Raw genomic sequence first — 19,086 nt, forward strand, 5'->3', positions numbered from 1 at the left:
TATTTTTCATCAAACCAAACACAGTAGGGTAAAATATTTTACGAGTTTTTTACGCACAAATTTTTAGTCAACGGAAAATATTTTCAAAGTTTGACTATATTTTACAAGTAAACAAACACTTGAAAATGGGAAACTATTTTCCATAAAATATTTTACATCAAAACAAATGCAACATTAGTTTCGTTGTAAAATGTTTTACGAAAAATATTTTTAGAATTTTACTGTGTTTGTTTCATTGTAAAACTTAGTCAAAATTGAAAAACAAAATTTGTTGACCATAAAATCTTTTAAAATCTTTTACTTTTAAAAACTTGGTAAAATAATTTACAAAAACACACAGTAGCTTTCCTATTTGGTGGCTGGGTCATCAATTTTGTGGCCAAGGACACCGACTCTGTTAGCCAGAGGCAGCGATTCGACAGTTAGAGTCTTCAATTTGATGGTCGAAGCCGTCATTTTTGGTAATTTGTGCTTGGAAAATTTTACATATCATACCAAACACCTAAAAATGTTTTTAAAAATAAAATAAAAACATTTTTATAGCGAATCAAACGAAGCGTAAATTAAACTAAAAAATGAGTTAGTAAAATATATAAACCCAATATTTATTCACTTTTAATCATAACCTTTAAATATACATTTATATGAGTTCTGATCGAAGTTGTATAGAAAACTACTAAAGTTTTTATCAATCTTAAGGGTGAAGCTTATGAGTGCTCCCGTGACGATGCTGATGCATGGTTAATTTTGAACTTGTGTCTCATCATATCTGGTCTAGTACACTAGAGTCAAGCCGAATCCAATTACAAAGAACTTATAAATTGATATGGTAATAAATATGATTGATATCACTTTAACAACATAAAAATGAAGGGTAATGTTATGGATATTTCAAATTTTATTGTATAACCTTTACAAAGTGATGTCACCAATCACACAAAAGTGATTAATTTTGACATATATTTATTAGGTTTTCTGAATCCACCAATCACATTTATGGCCACATCAATTTGTAAATGTAATGTAGTAAAATTTGTAATATTTTTAGCATTTTATGAATGGAAGAAGTTTTCTTCCAAACTAGTTCACATAAAACTCCTTTGACCCACTACGTGGCGATTAATAAAACAATTTGTGTATATTATTTAAACAAACTACATAGTGAATAGTCATTTTAATGAATAAAACTCCTTTGACCCACTATGTGACTAAAAGTATACATGGATGGTCATTTTAACCGTCATATAGTGAATTGGAGGAATTTTCTTACAAATTGAGTTGAATATAAACTTTTTCTTTTCCAAAAATAAATGTGTGAGTTACATCTTTGTGATTTGTAACACCTCAATTTGTAAGGTTATATACTAATATTTGTAATTGTCCTAACATCGCTATCGTACATATATGAGCTATACCATACATGAGCTATACCATATATTGTCTTTTACACTTACACGGCCTCCTAAACTATGAGAATGCACACTATACCCCCTTTTACAATTATCTCCCTAAACTAAATCCCAATTTACACTTATCCCCCATAATTATGATAATACACACTTGTAGGGAATTAACCCGAAATTCCCAACCTGTGAGAAACAAAAAAAAAAAAAAAAAAAACACACGCCAAAGAAAAACAATCATATGCATAAGACAATATTTACGTAATTCGGAAATTTGCCTACATCAACAAAGTTGCAGAGATTTCACTATTATCAGGGAAAAAATACAAAGTGCAGCTACAGTGTTTCAGTCTCTCAAAAGATGACAACAACAACAAATAAAACCCTAATCACCAAAAACAGTTTTTACATCCTGCGCACAGGATTCACAATGGTTTTTACATCCGGCTTGGGCCCTCTGCTCCATGGACTAAACCTTAGTAAACTCCCATTAAAAACCACGCAACATTATTCGGGTCGGGTTAAGTCGTCAACCAGATCAAATACAACTAGGCTCCACAAAGCTCAACAAATCTCCCTCTTGGAGACTAGTTCAATCACTAACATCAACTGCAATCCTCCAAAACACAATCCCTCATCCCTGCAACTTATCCTCCTATCCTCAAGCTAGAAGACCAACTAAAATTGCACACAATTTCAGCTTCTCAATGGTGACACCCTTAGTCAACATGTCTGCCGGGTTCTTAGATCCACAAATTCTTCTCAAGTATTACCAACTTATCTTCAACAAGGTAACAGATAAAGTCGTATTTTGTCTGTATATGCTTTGACTTTGAATGAAAAGCAAAATTTGTGATAAGAAAGATTGCACTCTGACTGTCACTGTGTAGAATGCCCGCCTCCTGCTTCTTACCCAATTCATCTAAAAAACCATGTAGCCAAATCATCTCCTTTCCAACTTCAGTTGTTGCAACATACTCAGCTTCTGCAGTAGACAAAGTGACAATTTTTTGTAGATTTGAAGCCCATGATATAGTTGTACCACCCAGAATAAAAACAAACCCAGTAGTATTCTTTCTACTTTCAATATCACCAACAAAATCAGCATTTACATAACCCTGTAGTTTCAAACTTGTACCTGTGAAGCAAAGACATGTATCTGATGAACCCTTCAGATATCTCAGAATCCACTTGATTGCCTCCCAATACTACTTTCCAAGCCTACTCATGAATCTACTCATAACTCCCACTGCATGTGCAATATCTGGCCCTGTACACACCACAACATACATCAAGTTGCCAATAGTTGAGGCATAGGGCACCTTGCGCATATGGTCCCTTTCTTCTTCTGTCTTCGATGACTGTTCTTTGCTTAGTTTGAAATGACTACCCAAGGGTATGCTCACTGGTTTAGCTTCATTCATATTGAACCTGCTGAGAACTTTCTTCACATACTCTGATTATGAAAGCTTTAATGTATCATTAGCCTTGTCTCTAATGAATCTCATACCAAGGATTTTCTTTGCAGCTCCTAAATCCTTCATTGCAAACTGTTTCGACAATTGCTTCTTCAGATTATTAATCTTCTCAATGCTAGACTCTGCAATAAGCATATCATCCACATACAATAGTAATATGATGTAAGAATTGTCAAAAGACTTAACATAGTAACAGTGATTAGCTTCACATATCTTGAACCAAATTCTATGCATAAAACTGTCAAATTTCTTGTGCCACTGTCTAGGAGCTTGTTTTAGGCCATACAAGCTCTTTCTCAGTTTGAAGACTAGATTCTCTTGTCCCTGAACAATGAACCCTTCTGGCTGAATCATGTAAAGGTCTTCCTCCTAATCACCATGAAGGAATGCCGTCTTCACATCTAATTGCTCAAGATATAAATTTTCCGCAGCCACCATTCCCAGTACTAGTCTAATTGTTGACATCTTCACAACTGGAGAAAATATCTCTGTATAGTCAATGCCCTCCTTCTGCTAAAACCCTTTAACAACTAATCTAATCTTGTAACGTTTGCTACCGTCATGCTCATTCTTTATTCTGTATACTCACTTGTTGTGCAAAGCCTTCTTTCCTACTGGAAATTCAGTAAGTTCCCATGTCTAATTCCCCAACAAGGAATCCATCTCATCCTTCATGGCTAACTCTCACTTGCTTGAATTCTCATCTTGCAAGGTTTCATTATAACACTCTGGCTCACCACCATCAGTCAACAGGAGATAATTTAGAGTGGGTGAATAACGCTGTGGAGGTCTAATGTTCCTAGAAGATCTAGGGACTTCAGCTACAAGTGTACTCTGATCTACCTGTGAATTTACATTCTCCTTATCTTCTTCACTCCTTTTCTGGACAGTACTTTCAGTCAATTCATCTAAGTTGACAAACTCAGATTTCTTTTGATCTATCTTTGTAACATTTGACACTACAGTTGACTTGTCCATGTACATAACCTGTTTATTAAATATCACATTTCTACTTTTATTGATTTTCTTGTTTTGTTCATCCCAAAACCTATAGTCAAATTTCTCATCACCATAACCAATGAAAAAACATATTTTAGACTTTGTATCAAGTTTACTACAAGCATCAGAATCAATATGAATATAAGAAACACAATAAAAAACTTTTAAATATGAAAACTTTACCTCTTTACCGCTCCAAACCTCCTCAGGAAGTCTGAACTCCATGGGAATTGATGGTCCTCGGTTTATTAGGTAAGCTGCAGTGCTAACAGTATCAGCCCAAAAAGGTTTTGGTAGTCCAGCATGCAACCTCATACTCCTAGCACGCTCATTGAGAGTTCTGTTCATGCGCTTAGTCACACCATTTTGCTATGGTGTCCCAAGAATGGTCTTCTCCATCCTAATTCCCTGTACAACACAATACTCACTGAACCCTCCATCTATGTACTCTCCTCCATTATCTGACCTCAAACATTTTATTTTCAAACATGTTTCTGTCTCAACCATGGCTTTCCACTTCTTAAAAGTTTCAAATACATCAGATTTATTTTTCAAAAAATAAACTCATACCTTTCTGCTTGAGTCATCAATGAAAGTGATGTAGTATCTTGAACCTCCAAGGGATGCAACCAGAGAAGCCCCCACAAATCAATGTGTACTAACTCCAATTTTTCAGCCTTCAGTGTCCTGCTAGTTTTCAAGAAGCTCACTTTTTTCTGCTTTCCTAAGATGCAGCTTTCACACATGTCAAAATCAATGGACTTTAATTCTAGTAATTTTCCTTTTGACAGCAGCATCTTCATCCCTTTCTTACTCATGTGACCAAGTCTACGGTGCCATAGGCTTGTATCAATACTTACATCAGCAACTGCAATTGTGTCTCTTGGACTTGAGGTCAGATATAGAGTACCAGTCTTCTTTCCACGAGCCAATATCCTAGCTCCCTTTATAACTTTCCAAGTACCACCAATAAATAGTATTGCATGTCCTTCATCATCAAGTTGTCCAACAAAAATCAGATTCCTCCTCAGGTCAGGAATATGTCAAACCTTCTCTAGTAACCAAACAAATCCATTGGGTAACAATATTTGGACATCTCTCATACCTATAACATCCAAGGCTGAACTATCAGTCAAATACATTTTACCAAAATAACCTGTAACATAATTCTGTATGATTTCTTGGTGTGGAGTGGTATGAAATGAAGCTCCTAAGTCCAAAACCCAATCATCAAGTGGACTGTCTACTGCAAGAAGTAATGCATCTTGTACCTCTTCTGTTATAGCATTAGCAGAATCATCTTCATTCTTCTTCTTAGGACTTTTGCATTGCCTCCTAAAGTGACCTGTTTTTCCACAGTTCCAACATTGTACTTGTTGGTCTGATCTAGATTTACTTCTGTTCCTATTAGAATTTCTGGATTTTGATCTGCCCTGATTTGAATTTTTGTCATTACTTCTGCCTCTTGTCTCAAGTTTTAAGGCGAAACCAGATTTTGAGGTTTCACCTGCATCTCTTCTGCGAATCTCCTTAACCAGAATTAAATCTCGTATGTCATTGTACTTGAGTTTTTCCTTTCCAATAGAATTACTTACTGTCATCCTCATTGCCTCCCAACTGTTTGGCAAATAAGCCAAAACGATCAGTGTACGAATCTCATCATCAAAATCAATTTTTATAGATGACAATTGATTTGTGATAGTATTAAATTCATTCAAATGTTGTGCTACTGATGCATTCTCTGCCATCTTCAGATTGAACAGTTTCTTCACTAAATGCACCTTGTTGTTTGTTGATGGTTTTTCATACATACCAGACAAAGCTTTCATCAGATCTGCTATGGTCTTCTCCTTTACAACATTGTGTGCAACAGACCTAGACAGAGTTAACCTGATAACTCCTAATACCTATCTATCAAGAAGAGCCCATTCCTCAGCCTTCATAGTCTCAGGTTTTGTCCCCAAAAGAGGCAGATGCAATTTCCTCCCATAAAGATAATATTCAATCTGCATCCTCCAATACACGAAGTCTTTGCCATCAAACTTTTCTATTCCAGACGCCTTTCCTGCTTCCTCTACCATTGCTCCCACTTAAACCTAATCCTAGGCTTTGATACCAGTTATAGGGAATTAACTCGAAATTCGCAACCTGTGAGAAAAAAAAAAAAAAAAAAAAACACACGCCAAAGAAAAACAATCACACGCGCAAGACAATATTTATGTGGTTCGGCAATTTGCCTATGTCCACGAAGTTGCAGGGATTTCACTATTATCAGGGAAAAAATACAAAGTGCGACTACATTGTTTCAATCTCTCAAAAGACGACGACAACAACAACCAAAACCCTAATCACCAAAAATAGTTTTTACATCCTGCGCACAAGATTCACAATGGTTTTTACATTCGGCTTGGGCCTGTCAGCCTAAGCCAGTGCTCTATGGACTAAGTCTCAGTAAATCTCCCATTAAAAACCACGCAACATTATTCGGATCGGGTTGGGTCATCAACCGGATCAAACACAACTAGGCTCCACAAAGCTCAACAACACTTACTTCCCTAGAAAATTACTCATAGGATGAGGTGCAAAATGTTGCATGGGTAATAATTTGGGGGGGAGGGGTGTAAGAGCATTTACATCAGTTTCTTTGAATATTTAGCTAAACTAATCCCTAAAACTCTTTCTCTTTTTTTCTTCTCTATTCTTTTTTTTTTTAGTTTAGCTATCCTTTGTTTTTATACACATACATCAACCTCAATACTATAACACTATTTCATTTAAATATTATTTTTAAATCCTATTCAAATTTCCAAATCTACCTGGCACAACCCAGCACAGCCACAACACAGTAAAGTCTGTACCGGCGATCTTCCTTGCCACCAACATCGGAATCATCACTTGGCCTTTGCCTCTTAACGCCAACACTTAGCTCAATTTGGGACTGTGAATTGAATCTTAGCCCAACAAATGGGTCTTCTTTAACTCAGTGAATCACATCTAGGTTGTTGATGAGGGTTTTCGAAGTGGGTTTCTGATCTGAAGTGAGTTTTTGAAGTGGGTTTTTTTATCAGTTTCTTCAAGTTGGTGGATCTTTTCAGATCTGACATGAAAGCCAGTTGCTAAGAAAAAGGTAGAACCATAAATGCTATCCGAGATATTGAAGGGTGCTTGGGTTTTATGGTTGTTGTTTCTTGATAAGGGAAGTTTTGTAGAATTGATAAACTCGTCCATATTAAGACGAAGGTGACGGCCCTAACGAACTCGTCAGCTTCACCCACATGTTTATAAGCCCGAGCAACGACAAGATAAGGTCAACAGCCCTACCTTAAGGCTGACGACATCACCTTTGGGGAGTCAAACACCTAAAGGTGACGACTAGAATGTGTAGACGAAGGTAAGAAGTTGACAGAAGGAAGCTGAAGGGAATAATAGAACCCCTAACGAGTCTGACATTACCTTACTTGGCTTACACGCATAAGCATATAAGGAAATATCTTACGCACCACGCTCAACCCTAATCAAGAGAGTCCTATAAGGAAAGAACTCCATAAAATACGCAAATTAAAGAGGATCTCTCCTACAAGGAAACACCTTCTTAACCAAGGCGCAGATGTCAACCCTACACTAATATAAAAACCCCGAGACCCTCACAAACCAAGGTACATATAATTTACCCTAGCTCTGGCATTCTAGAGTTGTGAAAAGTTCTAACTTGACCTTTGGAGGGTATTTGGCCGGCACCACACCAGTGCCCTCTGTTAGGTCTTCTCTTTTTGTTGTGCAGGTATTGTTTCGAGCGCGTAAGGACTGTGTGGCTCACGGGTGATTTTTTCAGCATCATCATTTCTAATAGGTTTGATGTTGGGCCTTGGATCTTGGTCATTGATGATGGTGGTTTGATGTTGGTTCGAATGGTGGTGGCTATGTGGTGGTGGCTAGGTCTTTGGGTGGTCTGATGGTGGTTGTAGTTGGGTATTTGGCGAGGAAAAGCATCTCACCACAAGTAACAAGGATTGTTTCTTGTCAAAATTTTGAAGTTTTTTTTTTTTTTTTTTTTTTTTTTTTTTTTTGAGAAGGGATTTTGGAGTTAGTTTGAAGAGTTTGATGCGTGAGGTTTTTTTTTTTAATTATTTTTAGGCAAATTTTTAACCTCAAACAAACTGATGTGAATGCTCTAAGTGTGTATTCTCATAATTTAAAGAAATAATTATAAATGAGTATAGTTTAAAAAGGAAAGTGTAATCTTTTTCAATTATTATATAAGGTTTTAATCTAAGTTTATGTCAGTATATAATTTTTTAAAAAGTAAACTATGTAATTTTTGTTATACAAAAAAGGAAAGTAAAGCCCATTGTAAATGTCATGTCACAAACTTCATGCACATAAAAATGAAAAGTCAAATTGAGATTAAAAAAAATATTTTTCGTTTTTGAAAAGTCAAATTGGTACCCCCAAAGTAGCCTATAATTTCCATTTCGATGTTGATGTGGCCTATATCTTCCATTTTACTGTTGAGGTTGGGATTCATTCAAGATTCGTAGTCCTTTTGTAAATCGGAAAACAGTAACACTCACTAGTCATTACGGCGCTTCTCGAAATCCATGTAGTTTGAATCACTTTCGTATATCCTGTAGTGTCTGTTTTCCTCTTTATGGGTAATCAGTGTCTGTTCTTCCGTATCTGTTTATATTAACTTCTTTTTCCTCTCAGTAAGATTTTAGAGTTACCGGATCGACTTATGCAATCTTTTCATCTATTTTGCACAAAAAAAATGGAAAATCTAGCCTTTTGCCTTTATTTAGCAAAAAGATTGGCAATATGCATTTGTTTGCAAACTATATAAGTGCATGCCTCTATTTCGAAATGCGATTAACTTAAAATTGAGTTATATCCGATCAAACTTAAAAAAAAAAAAAAAAAAATGCATAGAACTCGATTTTATGGAGATCGAGTTCCAAAACACCACTATAGGGCTCCCTCAACCTGCCATGAGACAATCACACTTAAAAAAAAAAAAATTGCAGAAAAACGCCGCTATAGGACTTTAAAAACGTCACTATATGGCTAAAAAAAAGGCCACTATAAGACTCTCTCAACCTGCCATGGGGCAATCACACTTAGAAAAAAAAATTTGCAGGAAAACGCCACTATAGGGCTAAAAAATGTCATTATAGGACTCCCTCAACTTGCTAGGGACAATCACACTTAGAAAAAAAAATTGTAGGAAAACGTCGCTATAGGGTTTTAAAACGCCACTATAGGGCTCCCTGAACCTGGTATAGGGTAATCACAGTTATTTAAAAAAAATTGTAGAAAAACGCTGCTATAGGAGTTAAAAACACCTCTATAGGGCTTAAAAACGCCACTATAGGGCTCCTTGAACCTTGTATGGGGCGATCACACTAAATTTTTTTTTGCATGGAACTCGATTTCTAGGAACTCGAGTTCCATGCAATTTTTTTTTTTTTTTTTCAAGTTTGATCGGGCATAACTCGATTTTCTACAAATCAAGTATTTAATTGAAACTCGATTTTAAGGTAATCAAGTATCAAAACAGGGGCATATTGCCAAATTTTTTAAAAATTAAGGGTAAAATGCCAGAATGTCCCAAAAAAATTACTCTTTCTATTTTACGTATTTATTTTTACAAAACACTTACATCAGTCTATTTATTCTATACATCTATTTAATAACATATTCATTATTTTACAATTTTTTATTATTTCCTCACTCACTACCTCTCTCTCTCACAGACCCAATACTATCAAAAAATACTAAGGGTGCGTTTGAATCGACTTCAAACGCATTCCGGAAATGATTTTCCGAAAAATAGGTGTGTTTGGTTGGTCCGGAAAATTCTATTTTCCGGAAATTGAAATCCGTTGACCGAAAAAATTAGCCTTTGACCACGGAAATCAATTACCGGCTCTATTTTCACTTCAAAGGATTTCCGGAAAAGAGAGAGAGAGAGAGAGAGCGCGCGCGCGAGGGAGAAGGAGATGGAAATCAACCCAGATCGCGTGATCGCGATCTCGCCGGCGGATCGCGATCTCGCCGGCGGATCGCGATCTCGCCGGCGCGATCTCGCGAAGGCGAGATCGCGATCAACGTCGCGATCTCGCGACGGCGCAATCTCGCGTTCGCGAGATCGCGCCGGATCGAGATCGCGATCGACGGCGCGATCTCGGATCCGCGATCGCGATCGACGCAGCGAGATCGCGATCTCGGATCGCGATCGCGCCGTGGATCGCGATCGACGCAGCGAGATCGCGATCTCGGATCGCGATCGCGCTGTGGATCGCGATCTCGGATCGCGATCGCGCCGTGGATCGCAATCGACGGCGCGGTCGTCGGCCTGAATTTGTCGCCGTGGATCGCGATTTTTTCCTGGGTTGTGGGTTGTGTTTTTCTGAATTTGTGTTTTCCTTTCTTTTCCAAACAGCAGAAAATATTTTCCGGAAAATTTTTTGAAGTGCAACCAAACACCATGAAAACATTTTCTTTTTCCGGAAATTAGCATTTCCGGAAAATATGTATTTTCCGGAAAAAGTTTTCCAGCAACCAAACACAGCCTAAAATATTAAATGCACAAGCTATCATAACTGTGCATATATGCACGGTTACTGTAACACTTGTGTATTTATGTATAATTTTACACCCATTGATATGAGTGTTTTTTTGCTCAAAAATGTGTAAAATGAATTACTTTTTGTATTTTGCAAGATTTTGCTTGGGCTGATAGAGTTGCTCTTACTATTTCTTGAGAAAACTAAAGGAACCTTCTTTTGCAAAGTTAGGACGAAATTTTAATTACAGACATATTTTGTTGTTGAATTCAATCAAAGTTATTAAATTCTGACTTACTATTGCGAAGCATATTTAAAATTTTATTTATTTATTTAACTGCTGGTATTGGCATAGTAATTAAAAATAACCTAACTTTGTACGTAGTTTTTTTAACTTTTTCGATGAGTTATCATATTAGGTATGAATGTGTTGACCTATCTCATTTCCTTGGTATGGTAATAAATGTTGTCGCTGGTGATTTTGGTGAATGGCTTGAAGTCGATGGCCCACTCATGCAAGCCATATTACTGTCACAGTTTTACACTTTTACCTGCTAGCTAGTGACTGTGCTATGATGGATTTCATTTCACTTGTTTGTGTCTAAAACACGGCAAGTCTTAAATAAAACGGATTCTCAAAAATAGTAATCAATTTATTAGATGACGGCAAATATTTCCGATGATGGGGCGTAAGAGCATTCACGTAAAGGGAGGTAAAAATGATAGCTTTTAGCAATTTAAAAAGTTAATTTATCTATTTTAACAATTTAATTTACAATACACTTAACATCAAAACATCTAAAATTTTTAGCTTTTCATTTGAATATCCTTTTTTATTATATTTTTATTCTTTCTTTATGTTTTCTTTATTCTTTGTTTTCAATGGTATTTTCAATCGATCATTTGAACGTAGGGAGCATATTTTTTAAAACCTAACTTTTTTTAATAAATTCTTTTTTAATTGAACAATCATGTGGGCCCCGCACTCGAAGCATTTGAAAAATTTCTCAACAATCTCATACATACTCCAATTGAACTAGCTATTAACCTGTCAACACTATTTACATAAATCACATAAATCATTTTGCTCCAATTGAACTATCAACTATCAACCTCGCACATTCTCAAAAAAAAATTAAAAAAAAAAAAACAAAAAAAAAAACTATCAACCTAGCAAACATATTACTTTAAGCAGTTTTAGCAACACTAAACTACCAATGTAGGCCACAAAAATATTCACATACACAACTCACATAAAATTACAATAAAAGCTCGCATGCCATAACTCACACACTCAAGTTCCTATGACTCGCCATATAATTGCTATAAATGATCAATAAGGTCTGATTGGAATTGAGAATGAATTTGTTGGTCTTTAATGTGTTCGTGACTTTGGATGAATGCCATAAATCCATTTGCATGCTCACGTGACACTTGTATAGGAGGATTATCTACTTCATCAATTTGTTCATAATCAAAGTCTACCGCTTCATTTTCATCTTGCTCGTCTTTAACAATCATGTTATGGTGGATTATGCACGCTTTCATGATCTCTTGGAGCGTTTCAGGATAGAAAAATCGTGTAGGTCCACAAATAATTGCGAATCGTGCTTAGTACTCCAAATGCACGCTCAACATCCTTCCTATATGCCTCTTAGGCTTTTGCAAATATATATATATATATATATATTTGTCCTTGTAGAGCTGGGATTGTTTTCACAAATGTTAACCACTTTGGATGTATGTCATTGGCAAGGTAATATCCCATTATGTAGTCATTACCATTGATTGAGTAATTAACCGACTGAGCACGTCTTTGAGCTAGCTCGAAAAATATAGGATATTGCTGTAACACATTAATATCCTTATTTGACCCAGGCAACCCAAAAAATGCATGTCATATCCAAAGATCATATGATGCCACTGCTTCCAAAATAATAGTGAGCTCACGAATATGACCACCATATTGACTTTTCCATGCAGTTGGACAATTTTTCCATTTCTAATGCATGCAATCAATTGAACCTAACATACTTGGAAATCCACGCCTTTTGCTATAGGCCAACAATCTACCAATGTCTTCATTGTTTGGCTTCCTCAAATATTCCTCAGAGAAAATATCTATCATTGTTGTAGCAAATTTTTTCAAACTCTCCATTGCAGTGGTTTCTCCAATCCACACATATTCATCCATAAAATCACAAATTACTCCATAGGCAATCATCCTGAGTGTAGTAGTAATCTTTTGAAGGGAAGACAAACTAAGCTTTTTGCTACCATTTCTTTTTTGCTTAAAGTAAGGATCACGAGCTTCTAGCTTAAATTGAGGCTACGTTTGTTTCGGCTGAAAATGGATTTGGGAAAATATTTTACAACCATGTGTTTGGTTACGCATGTAAAATTTGGTCAAACAGAAAACTATTGCATTGACCGTAAAATTCGGCCCCTAGACCCGTAAATTCATTTCAGGACTCATTCTACCTTTAAGCCATTTCCATAATTTTTCACTTCTCACACACTCCTCACACGGTCCGAAATTCATCTCCAAGCTCACCTCAGCTCCACCCTACGCACCAACGAGAGAGACATAGAGCTCCACCCCACACTCCGACGCTAGTCCGAGGTCCACCCCACACTTCGATGAGCAACGCTGCTGTGTTCCCCTCCGCGTCGGTAAGAAGAGAGGAGAACACTTACAATGGAGCACAAAGAGAGCAAGAGCCATCGAAAAATAGATCAGACCACCGTGAGTCCGTGACCCAGTGAACGACCCACCCCTGAGCCAATCAGACCGCCATGAGCAACCCACCCCTGAGCCGATTTTTCCACTGTGTAAGCAACCCACTCCGATCGAACCACCCAGTGAGCGACCCACTCCTAGATCAAGTCGCCACCTTTAGATCGGCCCATCGTGTCCATGTCACCACTACCGTCGCCACCACCAAGTCACCTATGAACTGATCTCTTTCTCTGTCACTTAATCTCTCTCTCTCTCTTTCTCTCTCTGTCCCTCTCTCACGATTGGTCTTGTGATTTTGATTTTTTTTTTTTTTTGTTTCTCTGTGTTTATATATTTTGATTCTCTGTAATAATATTTGTTTGAATCCTAGGAGGATGTGAGAAACATGATAAAAATGTGTTTTCTAAAGCATTTTCAAGAACATAACCAAACACTAGAAAATATTTTCCAAAGCAATTTTTGGAATGCTACCAAACACCTGAAAATGCTTTTCATTTCTAAAAAATATTTTTCACCTGAAAATATTCTACACTCAAAAAACATTTTATGTTGAGCCAAACGTAGCCTGAATATGCAGAAAAAGAGAACGACTCGTCCGAAATCTCCTCGGAAATAATTTCTCAGGATATATTGGTGAGTCGGCAAAGAAGTCGAGATGAAGCCTTTCATGGCTTGCCAAATGGTTACACCTGATATAGCGATGATGTTGACGTTGTGATGTCGAATCCATGACAACTTCTTTAATTATCTCATCCTCATCGGAGTCATCAAAAAGAAGTTTGTGAAACAAAGAGCGACCCATGGATACAACCTTTAAGCCAAAATCTGAAAGGAAAAATTTTATTTGCACAAGTAATAAACTCTAATGAAAATAGATATAAGGACAAAAAGATAAAACAAGGCATGCAGGCAGTGTACTAATAAAATTAAAAATATGTTAATTTGTTGTACAACCAAACTCAAGTTATAAAATATATATATATATATATATATATATAGATATATATATATATATATATATTATGGACACCATACAATAAAGGTTTTTGAACTCAAAATTCAAATCATTAAAACATTTAATTCTAAATCTGAATAACAAAGGTCATTAAACAACCTATTTTGAAAACTACAGAACAACATATTCCAATTAACAAGCTTAGATGCTCTTGTATCACTAATATGGTTCAAATTATTTCACCACAAGTTCTAACATAACCCATCATCCAATGGAGATGCAAACAACCTAGAGAGAGAGAGAGAGAGTGAGAGACCAAACTCATGATAAATAACATCTCCTTTTTTATATATAGTATAAGATAACAAAATACATCAACCTTTTTCTAACATAAAAAAGTTGATATTCCCCAACAAAATACATCAACTCTTTTCTAACATAACAAAGTTGATATTCCCCAACAAAATATATCAACCCTTTTCTAACATAACAAAGTTGATATTCCCCAACAAAATACATCAACCTTTTTCTAACATAATTGAAGTTGATCTACCACAACAAAATACATCAACCTTTTTCTAACATAATTGAAGTTGATCTACCAGAAAAGTTCATATTAACATAACAAAATACACCAATGCTTATAAATAAGCTACTACCAAAATAAGGCCTATCGAAGACATCATTTACATATGGCAAACCAAACTATTTACTTTGAGTTTGTCTTGCAAGGATTCCATCTTGGCATTGTTCATAATAAAGTTTTTGTGCTCCGGATATGCTACTTGTATCTTTATTCATAATTCTCTCATCCTCAATCATACTTTGGATACGAAGCTTTTCCCGTTCAATACTAATTCGTCCCTCCTCCATTAGAATTCTTCTCTCCTCCAATCAAACCCTCTCCTTATCCCTCAACTCTTCTAATCGAATTCTCTCTTTATCCCTCAACTCTTCCAAGCGAACCATTTCCGCTTTGATGTGAAGACTTTCTTTTTCTTGTTCTTGTGACTCCTCAATACATTTCATCTTCTTCGCCAAATATTCCCCAACATCTTTCTCACTAGCTTTTTTTCTTTTGATTGGCCTTTTCGGCTTTCCTACCTATTGGTCTCTCAAAGGTAGTAGTGTCATCAAGTATGGACACGTCATCCCCCTCGGCAATAGGTATTGAATCCGGAGTTGGAGGTAACACTATTCTCGATTTTTTCTTAGGCATAGTCCATTTTGGTTGGTTTTTCAACATTAGCCAACAATGTTCAAAATTAAAATCTCTTTTGTAAGTGCTTCAATACATAGCCTTTGCATTTTTAATCTAAAAAAATCCAAAGAAATAGAACATGATTAGTATCTACATCAACTATTGGTGAATGTCTAACAAGGCACATTATTGCAATATAATTTTTATATTGTCTTGTTCAGTTGTGCCACTTTGATGCAAACCTTCAAGTGAAGCCAAAAACCCACAAAATCTACTTGTCTTCTTATTAATGATTCCCCATCGACTTGATAGGGAGATAGGAGTGCGTGTGGTACCGGCTGCACTGTGATTGCAAAAGTATTGCCAAATTTTTTGACGAAAAGTTTCTTGTTTCAGCTCATTACCATGCAGAGGATCGAGACTAGTATTGAGCCATGCCGATACTAGTAATTTATCTTCATCTACACTAAAGTTGATACCCCGTTTCCCTTTATTAGTGGTGATGATCTCAACTTTAGGTGAAGAATTAGAAACAAGCATTGGATTATTTTGGGATACACCTAAAGAAGGTGAGTCAATATCAATGTCCCCTTCTATGATACTAGCGTACAACAGCAAGGCACCATGTGAGTCCATAACTAGATAATGACACAACCTACTTATTAAAGACACTCCTACAAAACACCCAAATCACCAAGAATATGAGATTATAAAATGAGACAATGAGTTTTCTAAGTACATAAAAAAATCGGATCACTTTGTTATCCATTCCTTCACCCGAAAAAAAAAATGCTCATTGAGAGAACTAATTTTCATAAGTGTATAAAAAAATGCTCTTAAACAGTTAGTCCATTTCTTAAATGCAAAATTAATAGCAAATCAAATAAACTTCTTAACACAACAAATCAAAATTAACAGCAAATCAAAATTAATAGCTTTGTGTTGCACTATCAACAATCTTTTCCTTCTTTTTTTCTTTTGATAAATTTGATCAGGCATGGAGTTAAAGCAAGTATGCAACTATCTATGAATTCAAAATGAAAGAAAAGTTAAGAAACAGACCTGCCAGTCGATGAACCAAAATGCTTCATCGCCGATCCTGTGAGGAGCACTCCCTTCTCCGATTAATATGCAATACCCAAAACCAAACCGTAACCCAAAACCAAACCTTAACCCAAACCAAAACCTTACCCAAAGAAATCCATGGACCCAATGAAAGGAGGCTTCGGTCTAGGCGTAGGAGAGAGAAGAGACAATGCTGGGCAAAGGGCGAGGGGTCTAGGCGGAGGGAGGGCTGGGCAAAGGGGAGAGAGGGCTGGGCTGGGGAAGTGAAAATTGATGGTGGCATCCTTGGCTGCGTGAAAGAGAGATAGTGAGATGAGGCTTTGTGTTTGTTTCTGCATGAAGAGAATGAGATGAGAGATAGGGTTGAAACATAAAGTGAGTCACGTGTGGGAGAGGCTAAGCATGTGTGATTAAAAAACTATTTGTCGCAACTCACTATAGCATTGAGTCAAAATATTATACCAATTAGATAAATTAACAACCTTGCTGTATAGTGTGTTTTCAGTGTTTGGGTTGCTAAAATGACTATTTAGTCATTTTAGCAACCTCACTGTGACTGCTCTAAAGAGTTTTGGTGTAAAAATCAAGTCACCATTAACTCTATTGAAAATTTGAAATAGTTACATTAATAGAGGCCCACCTCTCATATGAGACGATTGCTCTCGAAGGACCCAATAAATTTCCTATACTAAGAGGAGGTTAAAGTTGAATAACAGCATCTTTTATGCATGACATTGCGTGTTAAAAACTAAACATGAATATTATAACCTAGCGGGAGATTGTTGTATATTTTGATACATATACATAGGTTGTAATATTAGAAGTTGGACAACACAAAAATCCAATTCTGAGAGCGAGGAAAAATATTTCTAGAAAATCTCAGTGGAGAGAGAGAGAGAGAGAGAGAGAGAGAGAGAGAGAGAGAGAGAGAGAGGCGAGTCTCTTTATGGGCCTTTATTTGAAATTCTAAAGAGTTGGGTTGACCATGTTGTTAGTCAAGATTCTTTATGAGTCACTTTCTATGAGTTGGGCAAATCGAAGTGTTAGGCGAGTGACAAACAAACCTCTCTAACTTGAAATTTTGCATAACTCGATCGAGCGAGTATCAAGCAAGATTGAAACAATGTGTTTTTCTACAAAATTTCACGAGATTTATTAATCTATTTGATTGGTATCATGTGCCCAATTGTCAGAATTGGTTCCAACTATTTTTTGAAAGGGTATAACACATAATTAGTGTCCTTTCATTGTGCCTTTTCACTTAATCCTCAATGCTTCTATAAATGGAGGAGAGATTTAGTTATTTTTTGCAATTTTTCACATTTTACTGCAGAATACATTATTCATAGAAGTTTTTGAGTATTTATAGATTTGCTATCTAGATACTAAGGATTTGTTGTATCTTGTAGACTAATTGCTTGTAATCCTTAGCAAATTCTTTGTAGTGGGGGCAATTCAACTCTTAAAGGCGGCGACTACACTCCTAAAAGCCTTTTGATATGTTCTTCCCTACTCCATTATTCCCAACATCCATTACAATTTTGTAAATGTCTAATTAATTTAACTAATTGGCATCACTAATGATAATGTGATCTTTATATATAGACACATAATATTTTTAATTTATACATTAGATATTAAATAATAATAAAAAATTGGGAGCCATGATGGTGGCTTCTCCAACGGGAAAATTTTAGACTTAGCTTGAAGGTTTTCTTGAATTATTGTGGTTGTAGTATGAATTTGAGATTTTAAATTTCATAGAAGCATATGCATCAAGATTCAAGAGTACCATATACCCTAGTGGGTATAGGATAACCTTTTTATGTTGAAATTTTCCTTAAATGAAATAATGATATAACATGTTCAAAATTTCCTGAGTTGTTAAAAATGATATTATATAAATTGAGTGACATAAGAAGCTAGTGACGAAATAAAAGCTTTCTTGATGTTTTATATGAGGCAATTCTATTTTGTTGTAATGTAAAGTACCTAACATAGACCACATATACATGCACACTAAAACGAGCTATTTGGTGCACATTATACTGTCCTGTCTACATAACGACCAGAGGAACAAGTAAACCCTGGTGAGAGGTTTAGTGGTAAGTCCTTGTCCGCCTCGCCATTAGTGCTTGAGTTTGAGTTGCCTTTCGCACCCAAGGCCATAAGGCCATCTAATGTGGGATTTATTCCGTCAAGATTCAGGAAGGAAGTTTAAAAATACAGGATATTTTGGTTGAATAAATGGTAAAAACATTAATTAGAATGTGTTGCTCTGTTTTGTAGCTAAATTGGCACATCTTCATGTACAAAGTGCTTGAAAATTTAGGGAGGAAAAAGGTTCGAGTTGCAAAGTAAACAATATGTTATAATTGTCTCTCAAAAAATACTATGTTTTGGTATCCCTTAATAAAACCCTTAGTATTATTGATATACATATAAATATATATATATATATATATATATATATTTTAACGTGAGCTGCGGCTCACCTCACCCCAGCCCAGCTCAATCCAGTCCATTCTTTGTTTCTATAGAGAAAGTAAAGGTATATATTGTCTCTTGTTTTCAACCTTCACAGTTCACTTTGTCATTGGCCAATCAAGTATAAAATACGGTTTGAAAAAGAAAGGTCTGTACTGAGATGGCAGCAACATGCCTTTCTTTTTAAAGTCCAAT

This window comes from Quercus robur, chromosome 10 (assembly GCF_932294415.1).
Source record: "Quercus robur chromosome 10, dhQueRobu3.1, whole genome shotgun sequence".
NCBI classification, from domain to species: Eukaryota; Viridiplantae; Streptophyta; class Magnoliopsida; order Fagales; family Fagaceae; genus Quercus; species Quercus robur.